This window comes from Odocoileus virginianus, chromosome 15 (genome assembly GCF_023699985.2).
Source record: "Odocoileus virginianus isolate 20LAN1187 ecotype Illinois chromosome 15, Ovbor_1.2, whole genome shotgun sequence".
In the NCBI taxonomy this organism is placed as follows: domain Eukaryota; kingdom Metazoa; phylum Chordata; class Mammalia; order Artiodactyla; family Cervidae; genus Odocoileus; species Odocoileus virginianus.
In genome coordinates, this window is record NC_069688.1 from 16,778,655 (window position 1) to 16,792,927 (window position 14,273).

Here is a 14,273-nt window from a genome sequence, read left to right on the forward strand (position 1 = left end):
TCTCTACTGCTTGACTTTTGGCCTCACTGGGGCCTGACTCTGGTCCTCACAGGGCCCTGAGTCTGTTCCTGAATGGGCCCTGATTCCAGTCCTCACTAGGCCCCTGACTCTGGTCATCTCTTCAGCCTGACTCTTTGCCTTATCAACTGCCTGACTCTTTGTCTCACTTGAGTCTGACTTTTTGACTCACTGGGGCCTGCCTCTTGTCCTCACTGGAGCCTGAGATGATTCCTCCCCTGGCCCTGATTTTGGTCCTCACTATGCCTGGCTCTGCCACACTATGGCATGAATCTCATCCTCTCAAGGCACTGACTCTCATGCTACTAGGGCCTGATTCTTGACCTCACTAAGGGCCTGACTCATCCTCAGTATGGCCTCACTCTGGTTCCCACTACAGCATGATTCTGATCCTCACTATGGTATGACTCTTGTCCTCAGTAGGGCCGGACACTCTTCCTCACTAGACCCTAAATCTGGTCATCATGGGGTTTTAACTCTGGTCCACACTGTGGCTTGACTCTGGTCCTAACTAGGGCCTGACTTTCATCCTCACTTTGGCCAGACTCTTGTCCTAACTAGGACCTGACAGGTCTCACCCTGGCATGACTCTCCTCACCATGGCCTGATTCTCCTCCTCACTATGGCTTGACTCTTTCCTATATGGCCTAAACTTTGCCTCACTATGGCCTGACTCCTCCCCTCACTGGGGCCTGATTCTTCTCTTCACTGGATCCTGACACAGTTTCTCACTGGGCCATGATTCCAGTCTTCACTACAACATGACTCTCATCCTCACCAGGGCCTGACTTTCATGCTCACTAGGACCGACTCTGCTGCTCACTGTGCACTGATTCTGCCCTGTCAGTGGTTCTACAGCTTAACTCTCGTCCTCTCTGTGGGCTGACTCTTTTCTCACTGGACCCTCACGATTCCTCACTGGGCCATGATTCAGGTCCTCACTACAGTCTGACTGTGCTCCGCTCAAGGGCCAGACTCTCATGCTCACTGGATTCTGATCTCCTGCTTACTGAGGCCTGACTCTCATCCTCATGGCAGCCTCACACTGGTCCTCATTATGTCCTCACTCTTGTCATCACTATGGTCTCACTCTGGCCCTCACTATGTCCTCATTGTGGTCCTCACTACAGCCTCCTTCTGGTCTTCACTACATCCTCTTTTTTCCTATCTATTGCATGACACAGCTTCTCACTATGTCCTGACAAGGCTTCTCTATGACCTGACTACAATCCTCACTCAAAACTGACTCTGATCCTAACTATGCACTGACTCTTGTTCTCACTAAGTCCTGAGTCTGGTTCTCTCTATGGCTTGAATCTGGTCCTCTCTACAGCCTGACTCTGGTCCTAAGGCCTGACTCTGGTCCTCTCTACGGCCTGACTCTTTGCCTCAATAAGCCCGACGCTTTGCCTCACGTGGCCCTGACTTGTGTCCTCACTGGGCCCTGGTCTGGTCTTCACTGAGCCCTGAATCTGGTCCTTCCTAGGGCTTGAAGCTGGTCCTCACTATTGCCTGACTCTTATCCTCACTATGGCCTGAAACTTTGCCTTACTGTGGCCTGATTCTTTGCCTCACTGGGACATGACTCTGGTTCTCACTCGGCCCCGAGTCTGGTCCTCACCAGGCACTGATGCTGATCCTCACTACAGCCTTACTCAGGGCCTCACTAGGCACTGACACTCATCCTCATTAGGGCCTGAATCTCATCCTTTCTAGGGCCTGGCTCTGGCCCTCACTGGGCCCTGACTCTGGTCATCAAGACAGCCTGAATGTGGTCCTCACTAGGGCCTGACTCTTGTCCTCACAAGAGCCTGGATCACATCATCTCTACATCCTTATACTCATCCACAGAGCCAGTACTGTAGCTCTAGGTGCACCCTCCACCCACCCCACAGGCAGAGACCACCGTCCCCTCACAGACTGTCACCAAGTTAAGTCCTACGGACCCTGCTCAGGCCCTAGCCCGGCCAAGGCTCTCTGCCTCAACAGGGAAGGTTTCCTTTTTCCATTTGGGCTCCAGTAGGCGATTATGAAATCAAAGCCAAGAGCAATACAGCACAGGCTTTACTCAGACGCCAAAGAACAGAGAAGCAGGAGCTAAGTTCACAGCTCAACTTCTCACCCACCTGGATAAAGTGGTTTGATTTTAAACAGTAAAGACAAAGGGAGGAGGAGTGGGGCTAATGCTGGGGAGGCAGGTACATTTAGGGGAAGGGCAGGGCTTTTCCGAATTAGCAGGTGGCCACCTCATTTCTACCTTGTTTTGGTTCTTCATGTTGGGTTATGGCCACCGGTAGGTATGTCACTTAATATAATGATCAAGTTAGCAGCCAGTGGTGACATGAAGTGAGATCTTAATTCCCTGCCCAGGAATTGAACCTGGGAAGCCTGGATGAGAACCATGAATCCCAGCCACCAGATCAGCAAGGGCTAGAAGCTATTTTTCCCTGGAGCTTTGCCCACAGTGAAAAGTGTATTTATCACAGAGACAGAAACTGTAAGTTCAAGTATAAATTTTTTAGAGACATAGAATAACAACAAGCAGGAAAGCACATGGAGAAATGGGTTGTTAAGATAGAAGCACAGCAGAGAAAGAGTGTGGGCATCCCCCCTAGTGAGGAGGAGCAGAGTAAAGAGATGGTTAAGTCATTTATATGGGGCAGTTCTTCAGAGTCTTTGTTTTCCTTCAGGCTAATTATCTTGTTTCTTTTCCCACACCTGACCTACCCTGGGACCCTCCCCTGGGTGCACATTCACCCTTCAGCCAGGATAGATCTTGAAGTGAAGTCTTCTGGGAGGAACAAGACTCATTGCTCCTGGCATTACCTCTTGAGTTTTGACCCACAAGATGACCTTCTGTGCACGTGTGGTGTCTCCCTTGTCCCAAAAGAGTGGGGGGCAAAGATCCCTTAACTCTTTACTCATACAGGATTTTGTCCTTGCCATGACTATTACCTTAGGGTGTTTACAAGAGACAAACACTGGCTATTTACTCTATTGTTATTTCCATTTTGGAGGGCAAACGGGAGGCTGATTGTAAATACCTAGACTGAAGCCCACCTAACTCTTCCCTCAGACATGCTAACAGTTGTTAAGTATCCACCAGGAAGTCCACTTATTCGTGTCCCATGAAATGCAAACAGGAGGTCAGTTATGTCTAATCTGGAGCCCATCTATCTCCTACATCAATAATATAGTAAAATCAACATACAATGTCTGTTGGAAGTCAGATCCATTGCCAGCTTGGTCCCAGCTGGTTCCATCTAGTTTTGCTTGTAGTTACCATTCTTCTCTCTGGAACCTTTACCTTAAAGACTTTTGTTATCTCCTGCTAAAGGTTGGGGTTAAAGGGTTGTGAACAAGGACACCCCTATTAAAGGGGGTTCAGATGTTGCTACAGAAGCCCCTAATCCTTCCCTGAGAATACTGAGTTGGGGTGAGGGCATTCAGGCAGCAGGGCAGACAGCTTGCCTTAGTGTTCATGTGGTGAAGTGGGGCACAGAATCAGGGGCTCAGCCTGCAAACCCCAGAACCACTCACACATCTGCTCCAGAACTATTCCTGGAGTGAAAAGGAGAAGGGGTGTCCCACCTAATAGACATGGAAGAAGGTGCAGGGCCTCCTGTGCTCTTGGAATGACAAAAAGGGGTGTCCCACCTACTAGATGGGAGGAAGGGGGTGGGGTCTGCTCAGCTCCTGCAGTGACAAGGTGAAGGGGTGTGACACCTACTAGAAGCAGAGGAAGGGGGCAGGGTCTGCAGTGCTCCTGCAGTGACAAGGAGAAGGGGTGTGACATTGAGGAAGAGGGCAAGGTCTGCAGTGCTCCTGGAATGACAAGTAGGGGTGTCCCACCAACTAGAAGCAGAGGAAGGAGGCAGGGTCTGCAGTGCTCTTAAAGTGACAAGGGGAAGGGGTGTCCCACCTAACAGACATGGTGGAAGGGAGCAGGGCCTGCAGTGCTCCTGGAGAGACAAGAAGGGGTGTCCCACCTACTAGAGTGGAAGAAGAGGCAGAGTCTGCAGTGTTCCTGGAGTGACAAGATGGGGTGTCCCACCTACTAGGAGAGGACAAAGCGGGCAGGGCCTGCAGTGCTCTTGAAGGGGTGTCCCACTTACTAGAGGTAGAGGAAGGGGATGTGGTGCGCAGTGATCCTGGAGTGAGGAGGAGAAGGGGTGTCCCACCTACTAGAGGTGGAGGAAGGGGTGGAGCCTGCTGGGAGGCTCCAGGGCTCAGCACCAGCTGGGGTGCTCACAGCTGAGAGGGGCCTCAGGGGGCAGTGGGGAGGCACAGTGGAAGGAGCCCTGAGCCGGTCTCTCATCCATCGTGCCTCTCCCCCATCAAGGGTGTCTGGGGTGTCTCTTCTCCTGGTGACAAAAGGCAGAGCCCTGACAGTCACTGCCACCCCATCTCCCCAGGGAAGCTCAATGGAGACTTGGCACCTGGCTGGGGGCTGGTCATGTGGTGGTGTCTGCCCTCCCCCTCCAAAATGCCAGTGCCCAGAAGGGGAGCCAGGGCTCAGCAAGAACCTTATGGTTAGTGCAAACAGCATAGGTGCAGGGGGCTGCCCCTAATGGGAGGGAGGTTTTAGATCAGAGCAGGGAGCTTCCCACCAGCTGCATAAGCTTCCTGAGGCAGTGGTGGCAAACGACCACACACAGAGGCTCCGAACAACAGAAGCCTGTCCTCTCTCAGGCTAGAGATCAGCCGTCTGTGGTCAGGGTGCCCCAGTGCTGTGCTCCCTCCAGAGGCTTCAGCACAGCGTTGGGCTCTAGGTGTTCCTGGGCTTGTGGCCCCGTCCCTCCCATCTCTGGCTCCATCTTCACCTGGTTTCTCCTCTGTGTCTGTGTCTCTTAGAAGGATGCTCTCAATGATTTAGGGCCACCCCAATCCAGGATGACCTCCTCTCCAGATGCATAACCAATTATACCTGCAAAGACCTACTTCCAAATAAGGTTCCAGTCTCAGACTCTGAGGTCATGACATGGACATAGCATCTGGGAGCCCCCCCCATTCATCCCACTATAGCACCCAGTTTCCAGACGCCAGCCTGCCTTCCTCAGGACAGCACTCAGGCTGGTGACTTTCCGTCTTCCTGCATGGAAGCGTCTTTTGTTTCTTACTGTAACTTGGTGAGGTTGGGTGGGGGGCCCTGCTGGCTGACCTTCTGGTGATCCCAGGGACCATGCTGAATGTCCTCCCGGAAGTGCGGGAGCATGGCCTGGGCTCCCTGTGCACACTCTACACTGACCAGTGGGTGGTCAGGCACCTGAACGGGCTGGACTGGTCCCTGGACCACTGCACCTTCTACCACATCGATAGCCTGGTGCACTGTGTGCGGGCCTACGACCATGATGTGTGGACCCGCCTGAACGCTGGGAGCCCTCCTGCCTGCCCCCTGGCCTCCAGCCCCCCACAGACCCTCCAGTCCTAGTGTGGACACCCCATCCAGTCACGGACCCCTGCTCTTGCCATGGACACCCCATCCCACTGGCGTCCAAGAGGCCTGCTGGGAGGGGTGAGAACTTGGCCATGAAGAAGACAGGGCAGCGGCGGGCTCAGACTCCAGGCCCAGGGATCAACCTTCTTCTGTCCCATCCAGGTCAGCACTGATTACGAAGTCTATACAAGCCAAGCCATGGATCCACCTGCATGGAAAGAAAAACCCAGAGTTAAAGAGCCTGTCAGCAGAGTGGAGAAGGCCAAGCAGAAGTCAGCCCAGCAGGAAGGGGAGCAGACAGAGAGCAGAGGTCTGTGCCCTCAACAGTCACAACAGGACTGGGGCACCTGGGGAGCAGCTTGGTGGCTTCTGGGAACAGACGCAGCCTCCTGGAGAGTGAACCAGCCCGGCGTCCACACCAGATGGGACCATGGAGGCTCGGTTGTGAGTGTTACCAGTCTCGAGCTAAGACGGCACATCAAGGAGCCTTACACAACTACATAAGACATTCATCTTATTCCTAAAACTAGATCAATCAGAACTTCCAGGATATAACTTGCTTCACTAGTTCCTCCTATCTAAATTGCCCCTTGCTAGCCAAAGAGACTTGTTCTATTCTTCCAAGACAATAGATTCTTTATTTGTAAACCTTTTGCTTGAAAAAAACAAAATTAGTGTTTCTTGTAAAACTAAATATTCTCAAAAAATACAAATAAAATACTAGTAAGAAGATGAAGACAGGGCCGGCCCTGACTGCAGCAGGTATAGACAAAAATGGGGGCTGCTTGGGCACTTGTGCCCCAAAGGCCCAGAATATAGTGTCTGAGCTGTCAGGGCTCAGACCCCTGACTCGAGGGGTCCACCTCCACCTGGGCTCACCTGCAGGGAAAGCCTGGCCTTGGGTGACCTTCCAACTTGTTCCACCCCAGCTTCACCCCCCTGGCGTTCACTCCCAGCCCACCCCACCCCATTAATCATCTTCAAATGGTGTCTCTCACCCAACAGGCCTGTGTGGGAGGTTTTAATGCTGAGTGGGGGTCCAATGACCAGTGCCCCATGTGTCCTGCGTGTCCTGTGGGGGGAAGGAGCCTCGCTCTCACAGTCATGCCCCAGTGCACCTGGGGCTGATGGTGGAGGTAGGGGTGTGGCAGCCCCAGGCTCTGTTCTGCAGAAGCTCCCTTTCTGTGGACAAGTCTCTCCTCACTCCTCTATCCTCCCTGGAAACTCAGGAGCCACAGCATAGGGGCATCTCTGGCACCAGGACCCACCCTAGGGAATTCCTCAGAAGCAGGGACCAGGCCTGGGGGTGAGGGGAGGAGGGAGCTGGCCTCTTTGTGATGCGCAGGGGCTAGGATGCCTCATAACTGGGAGGGCCTTGGACTCAGTTAACTACCACCTGGGGTCTCCTACCCCCGCCCCCGGTAGAAGACCCTTAGATTCCAGGGCCCCAAGACCCCCCACCACTTTTGACCCTGATTGCAGAGTCAGGGATCCAGAGACCCCCTCCAAGATGCTTTTCTTGGAGGCTCCCAGAAGTCCCTGAAGCTGTTATACTCAGGTTAGTTATGATGAAGGATGCAGTTAAACTCAGCGAGGACAGGTGTGGAGCAGGGTCCCACCTCCTTGGCTGCAGCAGCCCAGGAAAACCACCTGAGCCCTGAGGTGCAGGGTTTACTGGGGTCTGTCACATCAATGTGGGGCCACAATGTGCCCAACCTCAGCCTCCAGCCCCCATGGGGACTCAGGCAGCCCCACCATGCACCATGCCATCATGACAGACCAGCCTGGAGAGAGGCCCAGGGAGCAGAGACACTCCCATCAGACTCAAGGTGACTCCAGAGCCAGAAGCAGAGGCCTGGCCTCTCTGCATGCAGGCAAGCCCACAGCACACGGGCCCCAGTGCAGCGCCTGTTCCGAGCAGTCAGCAGGGGTGCAAGTGGGTCCGCTAGTGTCCGTGTGCCTCAGTCTGTGACCACTGACCACACTGTCCCATCTGCTCACGAGCGAGGCCAGCGGAGGGACAACAGGGCGGGAACAAAGCCAGGTCGCGGTCAGGCTGGGTGAGAAAGGGTCCCAGGAGCGAGAAGCCAGCTGCCCTTGCCCATGAGCCAAAAGCTGAAATCCGCCCTGTGGTCAGTCATGTCTCCCCACATCCCCTGCAGGGCTGCGTTTCCCAGTCCTGGGGCAGGGTCATGCCTGTGTACACAGCAGGATGCACAGCAGTGCATACAGCAGGCCTGATGTCCACCCTTGCCCTGCAGCCGAGACCTGGTGAGGGTGGAGCATCCCGACAGGACAAGGGGCCGACCCCGGGAAGGGTGTTGGGGTGAAGCATTTAGCAGCATTTGGAGGGAACCCTCGCCTGTCAGCACATGACTGAGGACACTGACCAAGGGTCGGGGAAGCCCAGGGAGGGTCCTGTCACCCCTGAGGCTGGATGAGGGGTGTGGGCCGCGGGTGTCAGAGCTGCTCCCTGCTGGGCGACGCCGAGCCCCACGCCCCTGGAAACCACGCGGTGTCCAGCTCGACTGCAGCCAGGAAGACAAGGGAAGCCCATCTACACAGCTACAAACACTGGCATGAGGCGTTCACTCTCCTCTTCACCCAGCTTGGAAAAGGGCAGACTGAACTGGAGAGAGATAGGGATGAGGTGGGAAGCGTGGGTGCTGGGAGCCTAGAGAGGAGAGTTTCCAAATGAGGGGGTGACACATCCCAGAATATTGGAACCAAAAGCAAAAATAAACAAATGGGACCTAATGAAACTTAAAAGCTTCTGCACAACAAAGGAAACTATAAGCAAGGTGAAAAGACAGCCCTCAGATTGGGAGAAAATAATAGCAAACGAAGCAACAAAGGATTAATCTCAAAAATATTCAAGCAACTCCTCCAGCTCAACTCCAGAAAAATAAATGACCCAATCAAAAAATGGGCCAAAGAACTAAACAGACATTTCTCCAAGGAAGACATACAGATGGCAAAAAAAAACACATGAAAAGATGCTCAACATCACTCATTATCAGAGAAATGCAAATCAAAACCACAATGAGGTACCATTACACGCCAGTCAAGATGGCTGCTATCCAAAAGTCTACAAGCAATAAATGCTGGAGAGGGTGTGGAGAAAAGGGAACCCTCTTACACTGTTGGTGGGAATGCAAACTAATACAGCCGCTATGGAAAACAGTGTGGAGATTTCCTAAAAAACTGGAAATAGAACTGCCATATGACCCAGCAATCCCACTTCTGGGCATACACACCAAGGAAACCAGATCTGAAAGAGACACGTGCACCCCAATGTTCATCGCAGCACTGTTTATCATAGCCAGGACATGGAAGCAGCCTAGATGCCCATCAGCAGATGAATGGATGAGGAAGCTGTGGTACATATACACCATGGAATATTTCTCAGCCATTAAAAAGAATTCATTTGAATCAGTTCTAATGAGATGGATGAAACTGGAGCCCATTATACAGAGTGAAGTAAGCCAGAAAGATAAAGACCATTACAGTATACTAACATATATATGGAATTTAGAAAGATGGTAACGATAACCCTATATGCAAAACAGAAAAAGAGACACAGATGTATAGAACAGACTCTTGGACTCTGTGGGAGAAGGCGAGGGCGGGATGTTTCAAGAGAACAGCGTCAAAACACGTGATTTATCTAGGGTGAAACAGATCACCAGCCCAGGTTGGATGCATGAGACAAGTGCTTGGACCTGGTGCAATGGGAAGACCCAGAGGGATCGGGCGGAGAGGGAGGTGGGAGGGGGGATCGGGATGGGGAACACATGTAAATCCATGGCTGATTCATGTCAATGTATGACAAAACCCACTACAATATTGTAAAGTAATTAGCCTCCAACTAATAAAAAAAATAAATAAAAATTTAAAAAAAAATGAGGGGGTGAGGCCACAGGGAGCAGGAGGGGGCAGGGGGATGGGGGGGGATGGTCAGCGAGTGCGGGGCACTGGGGCACATCCATCATCCCTCAGGCCGGCCCCCTTTCCCGAAGTCAGGGTCTATAAGCACAAGGGCCCCTGCCCCTGGAAGGGGGTTTCTGTCTGGATGGTTCCCTGAGGCTGGATGTTGGTGGGGACACGGGCCAATCTGGCGGCCCTGGTGAAGACATCGCTCTCTCTGAGGGAATGAGGCGCACACTCAGTCCCCGATCTGTGGATAGTCTAGTCCTCTGGGGGTCATGTCTCTTCCTGGGGGTTGGTGGGAATTGATCCTCACTCCGTGGGGGACACGGGAGGGGAGGGATGGATCCGTCCTGGCCCAGCTGTGCCTGGGCTCTTGGGGAAGACCTCTCTGGCCCACAGACTCACAAGCGTCAGTCACCACGGCTCTCTTGACACCCTCCTCTGAGAACAAGGCACAGGAACCTACCCTGTGAAACGAGGCGCCTGCCTCCGGGGGCTGACAGGTCAGTTCTCAGACGGCCACACCAGGGCAGGAGGTCGGGTGAGGGTGGCCTGCAGGCACTCTCTGTGGTCACTACACCACTGTGGCTTCTTTCTCGGGCCTGAGATGCCCCGTGGATAGGGGGCAGGCAGCCATACCACAGGGAAGAGTGGGTCTTCCTGGACCCCGGGTCCCTCCTCCAGGAACAGGGGGGTTACCTCCAGAGGGGAGGCAGCTAGTGATCGCCCTGGGTTTCAACAAGCACAACGCCTCAGCCTCCACAGGGCCGGTTTAGGATTCCTGTGGCCCCCACACAGAACCCCAGATGAGTACAGGGGGAGGTGTGAGGGGTGTAACAGGGGACACTTACCCTCAGGCCTGGAGCCCGAGGTCCCGGTGTTGGGGGCCTGCTCCTCCCACAGGTTCTGGGGTCAGCCGGTCCCAGGTCTCTCCTTGCCCATTTCTGTCTCTGCTCTTACCTTGCCTTCTCCCCCATGAGGACTGCGCCCGCCTCACATAGAGGTCGGTGACCTCATCTCAACCTGGGCAGCTCTGGAGTGGCCCATCTGCACACAAAGCCCCATTCTGAGGTCTTGGGGAGTCCACGTTCCTGGGCCTTTTGAGGTGAAAAATCCTGGTGGTCAACGCAGCTTGTACGGACTTGTCGGGGGGTGGGGCGGGGTTCCAAGGCCGGAATCCAGAAGCCTCATGGAGGAAGCAGTGTCCTGACTCAGGGAGGACAAATGGACAGGCAGACGCAGGAGGGAGGCCAAGTAGGGGACTACCCCTGCCCTCTGGGGAGTGAGCAGTCTCTAGAGGGCCAGGCAGGATGGGGATGTCAGAGGCGGGTGGCCTGGTCTGCAACGTGGGTGTCACTTAACAGCAACTATAACCCATAACCCAGCCCGCACACCAGTCTCAGCCCTAATGCTAACCCTTCAAACCACCGACACCAAGCCAAATCTAATCAAATCACACAAGTACATAATAATAAGAAAACTACACCAGTATACCATATAAATGTGAAAGCAAGAATTCTCCACACAATTAGAGCAACATGAAACCATCAGAACATTGAATGGATGGTGCCATAAGCAAGTATCTCTACACCAGAAATGTCAGGTTGTTCCACATATTAAAACTAAGCAGTATATTGAACCACTATAAGCTGTGAAGCAGAAACCCATGATCATTTCGATTACTGCAGAAGAATCTATAATCAAAGTCCAGTGCTATTTCATGATACAAACACGCAAGAAAGTAGGAATAAAAGGAAATTTGTTCAATGTGAGAGTAGCATACAAAGCCACAGCAAGCTTTATGCTCAATGTAAAACAGTGCAAGATTTACTCCTGAAATTGGGAACAAGGAGAGGAAGCTGGCCTTCACCACTGTTACTCAATAGGGTACTGGAAGTTCTACCCAGAGGTCTGAGGAAAGAAATAAAAGGCATCCATATGTGAACAGAAAAATTAAAACTGTGTCTACTCACAGAACACAGATCACACTATCTTATATATAAAACTTCCTATAACAACAAAAAATTATTTGACTAGTCAACTAATTCAGCAAAGTCATAGGACAAAATATCACTTTACAAAAACCTATCTTATACATATACACTAGCAATAAATAATCTAGAAATGAGCTTATAAAAGTAATTCCATTTAAATGTTAACATTAATATTTAGAGATATATCTAATCAATGTATTAAACTTGCTCTCGTGTACATAAGGGTGTCTGTATATCTGAAATTACTGGAAAATAAAATACTTTTCAAAACACCATGTCAAAACCACGCCAGAAAAGCAAAGAAAACATTAAACTTCCATATAGAGGCCAAGCCTTATCCAGATCCAGTTCACTCAAAATCCACATGGAATTTTGAAGGCACTGTGGTAAGACTGTATTTAGGGCTTCCCTATAAAAGCTTTTTGTGACCCCCATGTACTAAAGCCCTCCAGGTTCCTCTGTCCATGGGATTTCCCAGGCAAGAACACTGGGGTGGATTTCCATTTTCTTCTCCAGGGGATCTTCCTGACCCGGGAATTGAACCAGGGCCCTCTGCATGGTAGGCAGATTCTTTACCGTCTGGGCCACCAGGGAAGCCTGACCCTGATGCTGGAAAGATTGAAGGCAGGAGTAGAAGGGGATGACAAAGGATGAGATGGTTGCATGGCATCACTGACTCAATGGACATGAGTTTGAGCAAGCTCCTGGAGATGGTAAAGGACAGGGAAACCTGGTGTGCTGTAGTCTATGGGGTCACGAGGAGTTGGACACAACTGAGCAACTGAACAACAACATAAAGGACTTCCCTTTCCTCCCTGTTGTGGATAACCTGGAGGTGGCAGAAATTGGAATTTTGAATTCCAATTTTCCATATCATTCCACAAAAAAACTACTAGAAATAATAAATGAATTCAGTAAAGATGCAAAATAAATACACAGAAATCAATTGCATTCCTAAACTATAATAATGAACCATCCAAAAGAGAAAAAACTCTATTTACAATTGCATCAAAAAGAACAAAATACCAAGGAATAAATTTAACAAAGGACATCAAAGACCTGTACACTGAAAACCTTAAGACAATGATGAATAAACCAAAGAAGACACAAATCACTGCAAAGATACCTGTGCTCCTGGAAGAGAAGAATTAGTTAAAGATACTTCTGCTCATCATGAATATTCATTGAATATCCTGAACATTCATTAGATGGACTGATGTTGAAGCTGAAGCTCCAATACCTTGTGGCCAAAGTATTGATGCAAAGAACTGACTCATTGGAAAAGACCCTGATGCTGGGAAAGACTGAGGGCAGGAGGAGAAGGGGGTGACAGAGGATGAGATGGTTGGATGGCATCACTGACTGGATGGACATGAGTCTGAGCAAGCTCCAGGAGTTGATGACGGACAGGGAAGCCTGGCATGCTGCAATCTATGGGGTTGCAAAGAGTCAGACACGACTGAGCGACAGGAACAACAACTTGTGTTCATGGAACAGAACAAATACCACTGTTAAAATGTCCATTCTACCCAAAGCACACAGTGAATGCAATCCCTCCTAAATTTCCAATGATAGTTTTCACAGAAAGTGCAAATCCTCCTAACATTTGTGTGAATCACAAAGGACCCCAAATAGCCAAGGTGACCCTGAGAAAGAACAGGCTGTAGGCATCTCCCTCCCTGACTCCACGCTAAATCTGGTGAAGCTACAGTCACCAAAACTGTGCTAAACAAAAACAGGCACACGGCCAGGGGAACAGGACAGAGGGCCCAGAATTCAGCCCAAATGGATGGTCCGTTATCCATGACAAAGGGGCCGAGGACGCACCAACGGGAAGGACAGTCCCCACAGTAAACAGTGCTGGGAAAACTGGACACCACATTCAAAGACGGGCCCTGGACACCGTCTACACCGCACATAAAACTGACTAAAACCCCAGCTTTCCACACCAAGCCTTCCGGGTCATCTGAAAACAGCAGTCATTCGCACACAGGAAACTTCACCAAACTTCTCCTGAATTTTCCTCACCTTTTCCTCTCGATGTCGCCTGAGTCGTCAGGAAACTCAGCTCCCATCAGTGTGGACGCCGCCCCGTGTTGTCCTGAAGCCGAAACCCCAGCGACTTCCAAGGAGACTGAGCGCTGACCTGGGAGTCCCAGACGAAGTCCTGCCGTGCCTGAGGAGACAAAACTCCCCTCAGCTACGCTAAGCCGGGGAGGCAAGGAACACGCATGCGCTGTTGAGTCAGTGATGCGGGCTCAGCGCCACCCTGTGGTCAATAAGGAAAGTGCCGGCCACGCTTCACTCACAGGTCACGGGGCACAGCGGCCCCTATTGGCGGAACAGCTGAGTCTGTTAAACTGGAAAGTGAAAGTCGCTCAGTCTTGCCAGACTCTTTGCGACCCCATGGACAATACAGTCCATGGAGTTCTCTCGGCCAGGTTACTGGAGTAGGTTGCCTTTCCCTTCTCCAGGGGATCTTCCCAACCCAGGGATCGAACCGAATTCTCCCGCATTGCAGGCGGATTCTTTACCAGCTGAGCCACTAGGGAAGCCCATTAAACTGGAAATTCAAACTCAAATTGAAGACAATATCCCATAACTTTTCAAAAATAGGTAAAAACAAAGAATTGAAAACTGTATCAGTTCAATTCAGTCGCTCAGTCGTGTCCGACGCTTTGCGACCCCATGAATCGCAGCACGCCAGGCCTCCCTGTCCATCACCAACTCCTGGAGTTTACTCAAACTCAATGTTCATCGAGTCGGTGATGCCATTCAGCCATCTCATCCTCTGTCGTCCCCTTCTCCTCTGCCCCCGATCACTCCCAGCATCAGGGTCTTTTCTAATGAGTCAACTCTTTGCATGAGGTGGCCAAAGTATTGGAGTTTCAGCT

The 14,273-nt window shown here is 51.4% G+C and overlaps 1 long non-coding RNA gene across 1 annotated transcript; it reads right to left on the reverse strand.

Annotated features, from left to right (window-relative positions):
* Window positions 1-2,064: 2,064 nt before the first annotated feature.
* Window positions 2,065-13,591, reverse strand: LOC139038446 (uncharacterized). The gene is made up of 2 exons (XR_011491417.1): window positions 13,408-13,591; window positions 2,065-5,663 (listed from the first exon to the last, which is right to left on the reverse strand). It is a non-coding gene; the product is annotated as an uncharacterized lncRNA (long non-coding RNA).
* Between the last annotated feature and the right edge of the window lie 682 nt (window positions 13,592-14,273).